Source organism: Odocoileus virginianus, chromosome 27 (assembly GCF_023699985.2).
Source record: "Odocoileus virginianus isolate 20LAN1187 ecotype Illinois chromosome 27, Ovbor_1.2, whole genome shotgun sequence".
NCBI lineage: Eukaryota > Metazoa > Chordata > Mammalia > Artiodactyla > Cervidae > Odocoileus > Odocoileus virginianus.
Window position 1 is genome coordinate 12,557,199 of NC_069700.1, and position 16,727 is coordinate 12,573,925.

The following is a 16,727-nucleotide window of genomic DNA, read 5'->3' on the forward strand; positions in this document are numbered from 1 at the left end:
TCTTACTATTGTCTTATGCTCCTACATTATATTTCTAAAAACGTGCTTAAGTTAAGGGGGAAGTTTGAAAAAAATTCAAAACATCATATGCCTTACCATTTATTTGGGATCTGGGGAACGTTAAGCAAAAAGTTTTTTGACCACTTGTGAGTGTTTGCCACTTTAGGAAGCAAAAGAACTTGCCGTGTCTGATCACTTGCAGAAGCCACGCCAGGTAAGGAAGAAGGATCTGTACACCGAGAAAACACCAAGTCGTCTTCCTCATAAGGAGCTTGAAGCCAGTAGGTTATTTCTCAATACTGGTAACTGCCTCCTTTGTTCTCGATTCACTCCATGTTCATTAAGAGAAGTAGTTGTTCATTTATTCATTCAGTCACTCTTTGAATAAGCAGGAAGTGATTACTACATGTCGGATAAGGTGTAAGTGCTAGAGTCCAGATTGAAAAAGACATAGATTTTTATCAGCATGAAGAAGCTTACAGTCTAGTAGGGAGGGAAATAAGTTTTAATTAGGAGAATTAAATTCTGAGGACAGGCTCCTAAGTGATTTTTTTCTTCTGAAGCCATATTTGGAAGACTTAAGGATAGATGCTTCGAGGCAAAAATGGAAATGAAGGGAAGATAAAGCCTTGCTATTGGAGAGCTGTACAAGGAGAGATTCTGATCCAGAGAGCTTTAGGGGGCTATGCATTGAATGCAGGAGACTGCCTGGGTGGGCACGACTCAAACTTGAATAGCCAGTGGATTCATCTAGGATCGCCGAAGCTGGGGAGCACCTGAATCCAATCTAGACTACAATCCAGATATCATGAAAGAAAATGGAAAGATTAAATGGTAGGTCATGCCTTGGGATACAAATGAGAATCCCTGCCCTGCTTACTTAGAATTAATCAGCCAGGAGTCAGTCAGAATTTAACCGAAATACCATTAACAGCAGGAAGTTGCAGTGATCCACAGAATGCAAAGAGCAAGCTTTCTGTTGTGCCCTTAAATCTGGGACTTGAAGACTGAAAGACAGAACAGTTTCTTAAAATATTCTGGAATGTTTATAACACTAGGAATTACTATTATATTTTGTTGTGCAAAGAGTACTATCAAAAACTTCTGGAATTCCTTATGCTGGGGTGTCTGAAAAGTGTGGGAAACAGAAGGGACAAAGTCCCATGTTATCACGTGCCTTAGAAACAAAACTGGAAATCCTGGCATGTTGGGCTTCTGTTGGGCTGTTTTAGGACTTGAGTATATACAACAGAAAAAACAGAGTTAGTTCCTAGGGAAAAGGGAAGATGTGTGTGTTTTCTCTTTGCTACATCAATTTCAGTAGCTACCTGCACACATCAGGAATACAGAAACAAGGGGATCAGAACCATGTTTTAATTTAAGCAGGGAATTCAGATAAACCAAAAACATTAAATAAAGCCTACTTTTTTCAACTTGAACAAAACCATGTCAACTGATAATGACCAGAGAGTCACAGGATTTGAGTTGGAAAGCAACCTGATCCTGAACAAGGAGCTGGTTTCATCATGTGACAATTCAACCATCACTTTTTTTTTTTTTTCATCAAAAAAACCATCTCCAGAATCCTAATCCAGTACTTTTTCTGCAATATTTTAAAGTCTCCTAGTTCCTCCTCCTCAGACACACATATCAGAAACCTGCCTCTTCCCAGTTTTACTCTTGAAACCACAGCCTGGCTGACGTGGTTAATTCATCCTTCTGAGTTAACATCACCTTCTGGAAGATCTGTGACATCCTGTCCACTGGCACTAATTTCTTGTACTCTTCCCCATCATGTTTCATGGATGCTATCACTGTCTTCTGTGCCTCTGTGCACAGTTTTACAAACTGAGAGAGATGGAAACCATTGGAAGTCTAAGTCAAAGGACACCTCAGTGGTTCTTTTGTCCTCAGTCTTTGATAAAAATGGATTTGCTGTATTTAAACAGAGGAAGAATTGAATCCACAACAGCTTCTAAATAGGATGTTCCATTTCCCCCTTGAAAGACTCAAACTTCTGTTCCTGTACAGACTACTTTTCAGCTCCAGAAGCCTTTAAGACTTTTTTCTGCATAATCAAATTCAGGAATAGTTGCCTCAGCTGAAACCTAAATTATACTGTATCTCTCAGCCTTAAACAGCCCTTAGCATTGTACAGGACTTTACAGTTTACAAGGCATTTTCATCTGCCTTATCTCTGCATCTAAAGCCATTTGTAACTGATGGCATTAGCTGCAGAAGTAACTAATCAATCTAAAAATGACAGAACAGTATGTGGGCAGTGATATGAAGAAAGGATGAAAAGCACTTAGCTTTAAGCCATATTCTGGAGACCCAAGGAACAAGAAAGAACACTGTGATTCCACGGGAGAGAACTGAAATAAAGACATCAGTAAGTAAAAATTAAACCATGTCAACAAAGAGAGCATGTTTCAATGGGTTAGGGAAGGGAAGAGAGGTTGTATGTGCTGAGAAATGGGAGGAAGCAGAACAAGACCCAAGATGCTTGAAAAGAGCCACAGCCAAATCCTACCCTTGGCAAGAAACCAAAGTACAGCTGTTCTTTAGTCAAAGAGAAGGTACCATCACCATTGACTCAAAGTTTGGTTATCTATCAAAGGAATAAAGTGAGTACTAAAGACAGGGACAGGCATAGGGGTGCAACAAAGAAAAGGCAACAATAGAAGTGTAGAAATGATTCCCTTACCTGGTCCTGAGAAGGAGCTAAACCAGCAACAGGGGGCAAAGTTATATCTCAGTGAAGAAGAAAGAATTGGATAGGACTCCTGCTCTGGCAGTATGGCAGATTAAATGGCCAGGAAACCCTCCTGTTACAAAACATCTAGACTGCACAGAAAAAAATGTATTATACTGCTGAGATTACAAGGAATTCCCATGAGCCAGAAGAATAAAAAAGAACTGAGCTAAAAAGAAAGATTGAAAAGCATGTAAACAATAAAGATAGATAAGCCTAAGGTTGGCTACCAGTTGCATTTCTAATACTGTAGCTGGAATTGAGAAAAAAATGTCTCAGGTCAACAAAGAAAGCCTGAAGAACTAAACAAGATTCAGATTAAACAAGATAAACTAGAAGAAGGCTCTAGTGCTCCAGCTCAGAGTCATCTCTCTGGCTTTCAGCAGAGCAAACTCATCCATATTCTGGACAAGACCACATAGGACCACAGACTGTATCTACCAAATAGAGTGTTAGTCACTCAGTCGTGTCCGATTCTTTGTGACTCCATTGACTGTAGCCCCCCTCAGGCTCCTCTTTCCATGGAATTCTCTAGGCAAGAATACTGGAATGGGGTGCCGTTTCCTTCTCCAGGGGATCTTCCCAACCCAGAGATCGAACCTGGGTCTCCTGCATTGCAGGCAGGGTCTTTACCATCTGAGCCACCAGGGAAGCCCCTAATATAAGATCACAGTGAAAGGTCAACAAATACAAAAGGAAACAAACCAGCATTGATAGCAGAAGCAGAAAACATCAGATTTAGACCTCAAAAAATTCAAATAATGGAAATCAGATATAGTATATAAGATAAATATGTAAGAAGTGTTTAAGAAACAGTACTACAAAAACGAGTGACCAAGAAGAAATGATCAAAACCTGCAGAGACTTGGAAAAGAATAAAATGTTAGGAATTAAAAATACAGTTGTTGAAGAAAAGAAATGATGGCTAAACCAGCAGTTTAGATACAGCTAAAGAGATCGAAATGAATTGGTATGACAAAATTACCCAAAGTGTAGCACCGAGAGAAAAAGAAATGGAAAATATAAATACATTTTGAGAGATCCAGATAATAAATATTTTAGGCATTGTGGGCCATAAGGTCTCTGTCAAAACTACTTAACTCTGTAGCATGAAAGCAGCCATAAACAGTCAGTAAATAAATGAGCATGGCTGTGCTCCAATAAAATTAGGGATGCTAAAATTTGATTTTCATGTATTTCTCACTTGTCATGAAATAATATTCTTTTGACTTCTCTCAACCATTTTAAGAATGTAAAAACTGTTTTTAGCTCACAGGTTGTACAAAAAGAGGTGGTGGGTGGTTTCCGGTCCAACATGTAGAGTGTGGAAGCTGTCACGCCTGTCCTCAGAACAAGGAAAAGACTGAACAACGTGAAAATCAGCAACCGTCAGAGTGAATTACAGACTCAACGAGGGCTCAGACCAGGGGGCACCTCCCAGGACTGCTGCTGCCAGTGCCCCCACCCCCACGGTGAGCCACTGCGACCCACATCTTCACAGGAAACCCTCCAACACTAGCAGATCTCCACTATTTCCCAATGGGCCACAGAACGCGTCACATAGGAGCACCTCCATAAATGTTGACTGCTTAACCTAGTTTCTTTCTGCCCCCCATTTAACAATAAAGAAACCGAGACTCCACGAGCTTAGGTGATTTGCTCAAATTCACAGGGTTAGTAAATGGCAAACTGGAGATGTGAACCCAAGGACACTTGACTCCAATGTTTTTTCACTCTGCCACACCACCTCCAGAAGCAACTAGAACAGGTGGGCAAAATAGATCATTCTAGCCTTATCTGGAGACGCTGACACTACACAGGGGAGGTGCAGAGTTTTGTAACACATTTTTTAAACAAAAAGATGACTTCAGTATAAAAGACCAAGCCCTTGCTGACCTCACTTAATTCCAGAATATTCTCACACATGTGTGCAACCCTTTGTGACACAGACACATATCACAACCTGTACCTGCCTGCTTCCTGGCAACACAGCTGGACTGCACTTCCCAGCTGCCCTTGCAGTGAGACACAGCACATGGTTGCCTTCTACGCAGTGGAATGGAATGAATGATAGCACTGGCCATCACCTCCAAATCTGGCCTTTAAAACACCAAAAAAAAAAAAAAAAAAAGACAGCAAACTATATGTTATTTATAAGATATCTAATTTAAATATAAAGACAGCTAAATTAAACATAAAAGAATGGAGAAAGATATGCCATGAAAATACTAACCAAAGCCAAGTGGATTCGCTATATTAATTTCAGATACAGCAACACCGTTTGAATTAGTGCCCCCCAGAAACAAATACTCAGGCATAAACCTAATAAAATATGTATGAGATCTACATGAGGAGAACTGTGAGGCTCCAATGAAAGAAGTCAAAGATCTATATAGATAGAAAGCTATTCCGTGTCCATGGATAGGAAGACTAAAAATTGTTAAGGGATCAGTTGTCTCCTATTTGACCGATAGATTCAATCCCAAATTAAAATTTCAGCAAGTTATTTTGTGGATATCAACAAAGAGATTCTAAATTTTATATGAAAAGAAAAAATCCCCAGCATAGCCAACCCAAAACTGGAGAACACAGTTGGAAGACTGATACTACCCAACTTGAAGAATACTATAAAGCCGTAGTGATTAAGTCAGTATGACACTGGTGAAAGAATAGACAAACTCATCTGTGGAACAGAAAAGAGAGTCCAGAAGTAGAATCACAAAAATGTAGTCAAGTGATCACTGAGAAAGTAACAAAGGCAATTCAATGGAAAAAGGACAATCTTTTCAACAAGTGGTGCTACAACAATTGGACATCGACATGCAAAAGATAAAAAATCTAGACACAGTTTTTACTCTTTTCACAGAGATTAACTCCAAATTAATCATAGGCCTAATGTAAAACACAAATCCATAAAGCTTCTAGAAGACAGAAGAAAATCTAGGTCCCCTTTGGTTTGGTTATGGGCTTGAGATACAACACCAAAAGTATGATTTGTGAAAACTGTTTTGATAAGTTAGTCAGTTTGATACGATAGTCATGGTCCTTTATTCTTAAAAGTAGGTAGTGAGTTCATAGGTACTAATTTTATTATTAAGCATCAACCTTACATTCACCCTGCACATAATACTTTGTAAAATAATTACACAATTTTTTTCTTAAATTTTGAAGTTGGGCCTCAAAATGTCAGAAGGATAAAGGTAATGGATTGGCATGTTCTGCAACAACCAACTGCTCTTTATGGTGGTTTATTCGCTAAGTCATGTCCGACTCTTTTGCGACCCCATGGACTGCAGCCCGCCAGGCATTTCTGTTCATGGGATGCTCCCGGCAAGAAGACTGGAGTGGGTTGCCATTTCCTTCTCCAGGGGATCTTCCCCACCCAGGGATCAAACCCCTGTCTCCTGCACTGCAGGCGGATTCTTTACCAGCTGAGCCACCTGGGAAGGGGGACAACTGCTCTTTAGAGTACCAGATATGATAAATACCTGATATATTGCTAACCCACCATAGGTTGATTTATCTTTTTTTTTTTCTGTGCTGCACACTACCATAAAGCCTTCTGATAGATAAAAATAGGGAATTGGGTAGAATTAAGAGAAAGGCAAAGCTTTACAATTCATTATTTTTTTAAAGCCAAGAATTAAATCAGAAACAGAATGCTTAGAAGAGAAACAAGTAGACAGAAAAAATTAGTTTCACCTCAGCAGGGCGACGGCATGCTCTGCCTAGCCCTTCTTTGAAGTGCTGATGTGTGCAGACAGAGTTCCACGAACTGCCCTCGATTAAGACTGCTTTTCCTCCAGGCCCCTTGTCCAGCTGGGTTCAGTTACCTTTTCAAAGGCCCCAGGCACAACCTGCTTGTGGACGGGTGACAACAGGGTAGAGGTCGGTGAGAGCAGGAACCACCGCTGATACTGAACTGTGTGCCTTGCCCCTTCTGTAGTAATTTCATGAAAACACTCCGCAAAAACTGGAGTAAGAAAGGATTTTTTAAGCCATTCTTGCTGATTTATTCCCTCTTGCCTCTGTCTCACCTCCAAATTTCACAGCTCATATCATACCATCTTTGCCTTATCTTACTTCTTTCTTCCTTCAGGCCTGCTCTTTGTCAGAAGATCACAACCAGTGTGAACTTGATTCAGATGCATACTGACCCGTCACTGACCTCCCACCCCTGAGCCCAAATCCCCTTTTACCACCCAGAGTTAGTATTTCACATCTTAGACCTTAATATTCCAATTCTGACTCTCACAGTATGCACTAGTGAAAGAGCAGGGACAATCAAACAATATTGCATTAACTGTTCTCTGGAAAGAGCCATTCAACTCATTTTACAACCTTCTTTGGTTCTCTGATCTTTTTTCTCCCCCACTTATTGTACTTTGAGGGAAAATTCTATATAATCTATATACTTTTATCCTTTAATTGTTTAGTTTCTTCCTCTTCTTTTCTTTCAAAATAGATTTTTAGGTATTATCAACATTTGGCTTAACACATGAAGGTCTAGAAGCATCTAAAATTTATTCCTGACACTTTTTCATTTAGCTGCTTATGTTTCAAAAATCAGAAACCCTATATTGAGTAAAGCTGCAGTTGTGTGGATTTCGTCTCGGAAGTCTCACGTTTCCTCCTAAGCAGTCAACCAATATTCATCATCAAGCCCAATTCCCTACCACCTACAAGTTCAATGTGGCCTCTTCTTTAGTCCAGTGCAAACTACCCACATACGCACATATTAAGAGTCTCCAAGTCACCCACAACACACAACAGTCAACACTCATCTGGTTGCTAATTACGAGTCATTCTTCTTGACACTGCCTACTAGCTGTTTATTCCATTTCTCCCACAATACTCAAAACAACAAAAGAAACAAGTTCCTCTTCCCTAGATGCAGAAGAAAACCTAACTCTTTACACCTTTTTTTATACCCCCTTATTCTGTACCCTACCTTTGTTATTTAGAAGGTTCAGGGTCTCCTTCACCTCTGCTACAGGCACCAGCACCCAGTTCCTGGTGGATCCAGGAAAGACTAGCATCAAAGTCCTACACCAGCCATATTCAGTCACCTCATCCACCAGAGGCAGCTGCAGAGCCCAGGCCATCCTGGCTCCTTCCTTCTGTGATTCTCCCCAAGGAGGGCAAGACTAGAAAATTCCATATCAATATCTCCCACCTAGTACCGGGCAGCCACGCCTAAGTCCGACCCACACTGCCTGCACCCTTTGGCTCCTGGCTCTTGGCTGCACTGACCTTAAAAATTTCTCTCCCCAGTTCTCTACAGCTGTGCGAGGTCCCTTTGGCTTAAGTCTTCCTGATCATCCGGAAGCACCCTGGACTCCCCTACGTCCCCCTCGCTGGCTCTCCCCATAAGCTTGTGCTTCCCAAACAGACCAGTGACAGTGACCTGCCTGCCGCCTACCCGATGCTCTCAGGCGACTTTCACACCTTTTCTTGCCCCCTTCAGACTGGAAGCCCTCTTCCTCCTGGAATCTTCTCTCTCACTCCCAGCCATGACTAGCTTCTGACCATCCCAAGATCTTTTCCGCTCACCCTTTCTCAACCCAGGACCCTTAGAACCAAATCCAAGGTTCTGCTGAGCCGACTCCCTGCCCTGTGCAGCCCCGTGTGCCTGGAAACAGAGATGGAGAAAACCCAGCTCCAGCTTGAAACCAGACTAGCCAGGATCCTCCACCGCCCCAGCTATCTAGCTTCGGAAAATCACAGATGTATTTTGTTTCTGGTGAAATCACAATTTGGTCTTCATATATATATACATGATTCTTTGACATAACAGAAATAGTACTAATGCTATGTCATTTATGAAAACTTTTGTTTTAGGATGACTATTTTTCTTTGTAGGGTAAAAAGGTGATATGATAATAGAAAAAGAAATGGGGGCTACCTCCCTGGTAGTGGTTAAGACTTTGCCTTCCAATGCAGGGGTTGCAGGTTCAATCCCTGGTCAGGGAGCTAAGATCCCACATGTCTCAGAGCCAAAAAACCAAAATATAAAACAGAAGCGATATTTTAACAAATTCAATTAAGATTAAAAAAAAAAAGGAAATGGGGACCACTCTCTGGCCTTTCCCCATTTTGTTATGTACCAGTTAGAGCTGCTACTCTGGAGATGCCTGGGAAATGCTGAACGAACATCACATAGAAAGCCTCAACTCTTAGTGTTACGTACATAATAAAGTTCCTATTGCTTCAGTTATCTAAAATATAGTGGTTTCAATGTAACCTCCTAAACTTAATTATATAGTTGTGTAATTAAGGAGATTTTCCAGATGGTTCAGGAAAATTCTAGTGCCATCCATGTTTATTGAACAGATTCAGTTATAATGACAAAGACCCTTTTCTCAGTTCTTATCTTGATCTCAGCAACTCTCTCTTACTTTAACTTACTTTTTTAGCCCTGCCACCGCCAAACAAGGCTTCCCTGGTGGCTCAGATAGTAAAGAATCTGACTGCAATGCAGAAGACCCAGGTTCGATCACTGGGTTGGGAAGATCCCCTGAAGAAGGGAATGGCAATCGACTCCAGTGTTCTTGCCTGGAGAAATCCATGGACAGAGAAGCCTGGACGGCTAGAGTCCACGGGATTGCAAAGAGTCAGACACGACTGAGTGACTAACACACTATACACTATACCCCCAAACAAAGGGCTTCTTCTAGAAGCCATTATGCTTGTAGATCTGAGGAAAACAGCAGTTTTTGGAGGGCGGGGGGACTGTGCCAGGTCTTTGTTGCTGCACATGAGCTTTTTCTGTTGTGGCGACCTGGGGGGCTACTCTCTAGTTGTGGTTCATGGACTTCTCATTGCAGTGACTTCTCTCGTTGCAGAGCTCTAGAGCACTCAGGCTTCAATAGTTGTGGTGCTTGGGTTTAGTTGCTCTTCAGGATGTCAGACCTTCCTGGACCAGGGATCGAACCCACGTACCCTGCATTGGCAGGCAGATTCTTAACCACCTGACCACCAGGGAAGTCCCATAGCATGTGTTTTAAGATGGTTTTATGGAGAAGAGTTTAAGCCGGTTGAAAAAAAAGTATATATACGCATGTGTATAGTTGTTTCAGATGTGTCCGACTCTGTGCGACCCTATGTACGGTAGCCTGCCAAGCTCCTCTGTCTATGGGATTCTCCAGGCAAGAATATTGGAGTGGGTTGCCATGCCCTCTTCAAGGGGATCTTTCTGACCCACGGATCGAATTCTCCTCTCTTAAGTCTCCTGCATTAGCAGGTGGATTCTTTGTCACTAGCGCCACCTTGGAAGCTCCTGTATACATATACCACATCTTTATCCATCTATCTGTCAATGACTATTTACAATAGACATTTAGGTTGCTTCTATGTCTTGGCTATTGTAAATAGTGCTGCAATGAACATGAAGGTGCCTGTATCTTTTTGAATTGTGGTCTTCTCCACCTGAAAGGTACACCCTATTTAAATCAATTATACTTCAATTAAAAAAAAATGCCTGGAGCTGTTTTGACAACACATTGCATCATTGAGCACTTGGCTTTCATTATGCTTAATGGTGAGAGATTGATGATATGTGCTGTTTCTTTTGAAACTCTAAACAGGAAAGCTGGAATGGAATGGATGTGAGAATCAAAGCACATGATTGTAGCGGTGGCTCCCCAGCCCAAATCCGAGGTGTGATGATCCCTTCCTTCTTCCCTTCCTGGACTGGCTAGTGCTCTTTGTTTGAGGCTGGGGCTGATCCATCGCCCCTTTCTTAGCCCAGTTGCGCCTAGCCCACTAGGCCACTGCTCCCACCACCCACCGCTGTACAAACTGGCAGACGGGAGCTCGACTCTGGAGGTGCCAGCTCCCAGACCGCCTTGTTGGTCGTGAGGTGACTGGTGGGGCCAGGGAAGGGCTAAGCCCACGGTTCCCGCCACCTCAGGCAGTGATCCTGGTGTCAACTGCCTCTGCGTGCCCTTCATGATCTCTGCCGCCTGCAAGCCGCACTCCACTGAGGATTGGAGGATGACATTGCTGGAGCGGCGGTTACTTCTTCGGACCTGGCAGCTTTCTGGAGTCAAACCTCTCAGCTCAGGGTGCTGTGGTGGCGAGATGGGCTCCAGTTATGGCGGGTACGAATTATGGCTGCCGTTGGTTGGTGTTCACATCGGCCCCTCCCCCAAGCGAGCGACCAGTAGTGAGCAACTGTCAACTACTGACCGTTAGCGCTCCTGCTCAGCCATTGGTCGGTGCCACAGGGGCGCCCCCTCCCCCCTCTTGTATATAAAAGGAGCCTGAATTCTGCATGAGGTAAGTTGGTTTTTTGAGAGGCTAGTTTGCCGGCCTCTCAGTCTGCCAGCTTTCTGATTAAAATCATTATTCCTTGCTCCAAGAACTCGTCTCCCAATTTATTGGCCTGTTGTGAGGTAAGCAGAACAAGCTTGGGCTCAGTAACATGATGACTTTTTTTTTTTAAAAAAAAGACTGGTCTGTTATATGGATATCCTATGGGTTCTGTTTTCTGGAGAACTTGACTAATGTAGCATCTATATAGTAAAAAATTGTGTCTGCACCTCCTCCAAAGTCAAACCATTGAGTCAACACTGGTGGGCCCTCTGATTAATATTACATGGCCCTCATTTCCTAGACTCAGCTGATTGAATGAAGTCTCTTCTCTAGGAATCGGAATTAAAGTTAAGAGAAATTCATATCTATTTCTTGAATAGAGGAGAGCAAACGATTCAGGAGTGTTGTGTAGCCATTTTTCACATGAAGTGAGTAGCAGAGGAAGCCATGGCAATTAAAGAAAAAGGAACTCCAGAAGTTAAGAAGAACTGAAGTAAGAGAGCTGTGAGTTCCACATGCTTCCTGAGGCCAGCAGCCCTCCAGCCCTGAAATTCTTCTTCTAATAAATTCTTCACTGCTTACTTGGGCTTGAGTTTTTTGTATTACTGGCAACCAAAGCCACTTAACCAATTTAATAACCTAGTGTGTCAGATAGTTTATCAGCCAGTAGGGATATGGAGATTAAAAAATAAAAGATATTGTTCTTATCCCACCAGCCCACAACTCTCCACCAAAAAAAAAAAAAAAAGATATGGTCCCTTCCTGCAGGGAACTTCCAGTACCTAAGGGAGAGGTACACATGTAAGCAGATAAAGTCTATACAGTATACTAAGTGAGGAGATACGTTGTGTTGCCAGATTTAGAAAACAAAAACAAAAGCAGGATGCCTGGTGAAATTTGCATTTCAGATAAACAATGAACACATTTTAGTATAAGTGATTCCCAAATATTGTATCTGGCAACCCCAATGAAAGGATAAACCACAGACAAGATGTTAGAGAAGTGTGTGTGTGTGTGTGTGTGTGTGTGCACGTGCGTGCTCAAGCATGTCTGACTCTTCGCAACCCCATGGACTGTAGCCCATGAGGTTCCACTGTCCATGGAATTTTCCAGGCAAGAATACTGGAGTGGGTTGTCCTCCTCCAGGGGATCTTCCAGATCGAGGGACCAAACCCGTTTCCTTTGTGTCTTCTGAATTGTCTGGTGGATTGTTTACCAACTGCGCCACCTGGGAAGTGCTGTTAGAGGAGGGGGCTGCTTAATTCAAATTATGTTGTCTCAGAAATCTTATTTATTTTTATATCTGCTTGGTTAGTTCTTTTCTGGAAAAAGATCACTTGGGTTGAGTTTTAAAGGACAAGTGTGAGTTCACCAGGGGAAGAAAGGCAGGAAGTGTATTTGAGTGAGAGAGAGAAAATAACAGGACTAAAGGCATAGAGGCATGACGCGGCAGTGTGTGAGAGGGGAGCACAAGCATTTTGGTATCACCAAAGCGCCCCAGTGCAGGCAAGGAGATTTAAAATGTCAGTGAATGTTCAGGGATTCAGATAATACACTAAACATGATGGTTTTCTGTCTGTGTGTGCGCCTATTGTAATGTCAGGAAAGATATTTTTAAAAATGTAATTCATAATGACACAAGAAATGTAGAAGGGCTGTAGGCAGCAGATAGAAGAGTTGAGGGATTCATGGAAAATAGAACATTTATAGCATCACATTAGCAAAGCAACAAAATGGAGAAACTATAGGCAAAACACAAATAGGACAAAGTCACTTCAGTAATATCTCAAGAGTAAGAATGAATTTTCCTAAGGAAACCTCAAGTTCCGTTGTCCACACATAGAAAAAAAAGAAAAGAGCCTGGATACATCAAAATGGAATTACTGAAAAGTCTGACTTGGGACAGCAGGATCTGTTGGATCTCCCTCCCCTCCCTATGTACTAGCCAACAGTTTGCTCCCAGAATAAAGGCCTGGGAATGTTTTTTCTAAGCGTGGCAAGGCATGGTTAAGGTTAGAATTATCATGGATATTTGGGTCAGAGAACAAAGCAGGGAGGTGCCAGAGGTAACTCTAGACTTTGGCCAAGACTATGGAGGGTGAAAGATTAAATTAAAGTCAGGAGCACTGCTCTCTAAAGAGAGTTGTATTTCAAAAGATAGGTAGAGGCCTCAGGTAAGAGGAAGGTGCCTCCAAAAATCATCCTCAATCTTTCTTCATCTCTCTCTCTGTATATAAACAAGTACATACATACACGCATGTATATTATGTATATATCATCTTTCTACTTTGACAAATACTCCTTCATAATAAAAATTTTTTAAGTATTATATTCAAAGCCATGGTTTGCAAAATATTCAAGATGTCTGACTTTAAAAGTATTGCACCTGTCTGGATGGTCAGTTTAGGGACCAATCATGCTTAAATGTGTAAAAAAAAAAAATCTGTAATTAATAAATGATTATGTATTTAATCCATAGCATTTCTTTTTCCGACCATACCAGCGAACTATTATTATATCAATATTTTCACATAACTGGTGCTTTACTGGCAGTTATTATCTGAGGGATTGAAAATGTAAATATCTTTAAATGTATAACATTTGAATTATTTTAATGAAAATGTGTTTGAAAATATGAAAATTATTTCTTACATAAGGTTTCAAATGCTATTTTTTCTAAGGTTTTAAATCATTAAAATGACAAACTATAAATTTAAGTTAATGCATATTGAATTTTTCAAATTACTTTTAAAACTGAAATTTAATCTTATTTTAAAAGTTTTATTTAAATGCTAATAATTTTAAAATAAAATACATTAAAAGCTAGTCACATATTTAGTTTTTATTATCCATCTGGTTGTCAATAGAATCAGCATCATGTGACATGCCTATTATGTCTAAACATGTACATATATATATGCAAATTTAAGAGTAATATGAATGATAATATTGGGAAATTTTATTCACCTGTACAATTGTTACAAATGTTGAGCTAATGTAAAAGAATCTTCAGATTCACAAAGGCAGGCAAGAAAAATGGATGCTGAGCCCTCTTAGAGAATAATCCTTCATTATGCAAGAATCTACTGCATTCACCTTGAGAGGAAGGATTTGTTACAAGTATTATTTTGTATTTTCTCTCTCTTCAGTGTTTCAGTGTTTCTGCCTCTTGAAGCCTCCCTGCTGAAACAATACCCATTTCTGAAATTGACAGAACACAGCTAACAAATGTTAAGGGCCTTTGGACAGGATTGCTTTTTTTTCCATTTCAAGGTCACAGACTTGAGGGAAGGTACTGGCATGGCAGCCGATGTTTAGGGATGCAGATCTCAATGTGCCAGGACTGAGTTCCTGTCCTGAGTAGAAAAGGCACCTGTGTTCTCTTTAATAATTTATTTCTGTGCAGAGTCTTTTATGCCCAAGTGTCAGAGTGTGAATGCTCCTGTTGCCCCATGACCCAGCTCTCACGTGCCATCATCAGAAATAGTTTTTCATGATCAAAACTTAAGCCCACTGGACTTCCCTGGTGGGCCAGTGGTTAAGAAGCCACCTGCCAGTGCAGAGGACACAGGTTTGATCCCTGGGCTTGAAGATTCCACATTCTGCGAGGCAATTAAGCCCATGCGCCACAATTACTGAGTCTGCTTGCTGAAACCAGAGAAAAGCCACGTGCAGCAGCAAAGACCCAGTGCAGCCAAAAATAAGTTTAAAAGAAAAAAAAAAGCAGGACCTTCTGTTTAAAAAACAAACAAACAAACTTGAATCCACTGATAGGTAACCAGAGAGTCTCATTTGAGGGCTTCCCAGGTGGCGCTAGTGGTAAAGACCCACTCTGTCAATGCAGGAGACAAAAGAGATGTGCGTTCCATCCTGGGGTCAGGAAAATCCCCTGGAGGAGGGCATGGTAACCCACTCCAGTATTCTTGCCTGGAGAATCCCATGGACAGAGGGGCCTGATGGGCTACAGTCCATAGGGTTGCAAAGAGTCAGACATGACTGAGGTGACAGCACACATGCATGCTCATTGGAGTGTGGAAATAAGATGTTTAATTTAGGTCTACACAGCAAACATTAACAAGAAAGAAAAAAATGAAACAAAGCAAGATCCACCAAACATCTGGGGAAGATCAACCCTTTGAAAGAGCGGCATCAAGTGCAGCAAGGAAGAGAATTAACTCTTGGTTACACTGTGTTCATTAGAGGAGAGACAGACAACAGCCGGGTCCTGACAGGCCTTTCTGGTCATGCTAAGGAGACTGGATGCTGTACAGCTCTCAGAAGGCCAGGAAAGGTTTCAGCAGGGAATGCCTTTATCATATTTGTGTTGTAGACAGGTCACAGGCTGCAGTGTGAAAAACAAGTTCCAGGGGAATAAGATTAGAGGCAGGAAATAATTTAGGAAACTGTTTAACAGTGTAGATGGGAGTTGATGGATGGAGGCCTGAACTAGGCAGTGAGAGTAGGAATAAAGAAAATTATCTGAAAGTACTTATAGATATTATTATTAGAGCATAATGAGTGAGTGGATGTAAAGAGGAAGAATGAAAGCAGTCAAGGATAATATCCAATTTTCTGGTATTTTGACTGGATCATTGTCTTACTGACTTTAAAAAAGACAACAGAGGAGGGGAAACAGATTTGCTTAAAATTAAAAAAAAATAGTCACAACAAAAATCGCAAATAATAATATAGATGACATCTCATGAGTTTCCACTGTGTGTGTGTGTAGTCATGCAATTGTGTCTGACTCTTTGCAACCCTTTGGACTGTAGCCTGCCAGCTCCTTTGTCCGTGGGATTCTACAGGCAAGAATACTGGAGTGAGTTGGAGCTTCTACTATGTCTCTATAATTCTGTTTTATTCTTTGAAATAGCTGCATCTATTATTCTAGTTAATGTTACAGACGTTCTGAAAAATGGGTACTATTCATTAGTCCCTTTTGACAGATGAGAAAACAGGGTAGTAAGGTTAAGTAATCTGCCAAAACTCACAGACAATACCCTTAATGAACAGTGTTATTGGTATTTTAGCAATAGTTTATTAGGGTCATTTCTTTTAATGTCTGCTTTAATCTATCACTGCATAGCAAAATACCAAAAGCTATTGGCTCAAAATGACAATAAACATTTATTATCTCATACAGTTTCCATGGGTCAGAAATTGGGGAGTGGCTTTGTTAGGTGGTCCTGGCTTGAGGGGTCTCATGATGCTCCAGTCGTCAGCCAGGGCAGCAGTCTTCTGAAGGCTGGACTGAGACAGGAGTATCCCCTTCATGTTGGTTCACTCGTGGTCAGTATGTTGGTGTGGGCTTTTGGCAGGAGGCCTCAGTTCATCCCATGTGGACCCCCTCATAGGTATACTTGAGTGTCCTCAGCTCATGGCCACTGACTTTCCCAGGGTGAATGATCTGAGAAAGAAAAAGATGGAAGCTACACTGTTTTTTTATGTCCTAGCCTTCCAAGTCATACACAGTCATTTCTTCAATATCCTAGTGGTTCTCCAAGTTAGCCAGATTTGGTGTGAAAGAGGAATATATAAAGTTGAGCCTGTTGGGATCATCTTGGACACTGGCTGCTGTATGTCCTCTAACCTCACCTTGTGGCATTAAGTCATGAAACCTTTCAACAGTGTAATCTAGCTCTCAGCTCAACTGACT

At 41.4% G+C, this 16,727-nt stretch overlaps 1 protein-coding gene and 1 long non-coding RNA gene across 3 annotated transcripts in view; one reads left to right on the forward strand and one right to left on the reverse strand.

Moving 5' to 3' along the window:
* Positions 1–86: 86 nt before the first annotated feature.
* LOC110126237 (uncharacterized) lies at positions 87–10,892 on the reverse strand. Of its 2 annotated transcripts, XR_002310356.2 has the most exons (3): positions 10,545–10,892; positions 6,458–6,612; positions 87–427 (listed from the first exon to the last, which is right to left on the reverse strand). It is a non-coding gene; the product is annotated as an uncharacterized lncRNA (long non-coding RNA). The 2 variants fall into 2 exon arrangements; XR_011483852.1 differs by having other exon boundaries at positions 6,458–10,892.
* Positions 10,893–11,044: 152 nt separating this feature from the next.
* CDKAL1 (CDK5 regulatory subunit associated protein 1 like 1) overlaps positions 11,045–16,727 on the forward strand; it is a 603,129-nt gene continuing 597,446 nt past the window's right edge. Inside the window, exon 1 of the mRNA XM_070456204.1 lies at positions 11,045–11,151. The gene's annotated coding sequence lies outside the window, so the exon portion shown is untranslated. The remainder of the gene's footprint in view (positions 11,152–16,727) is intronic.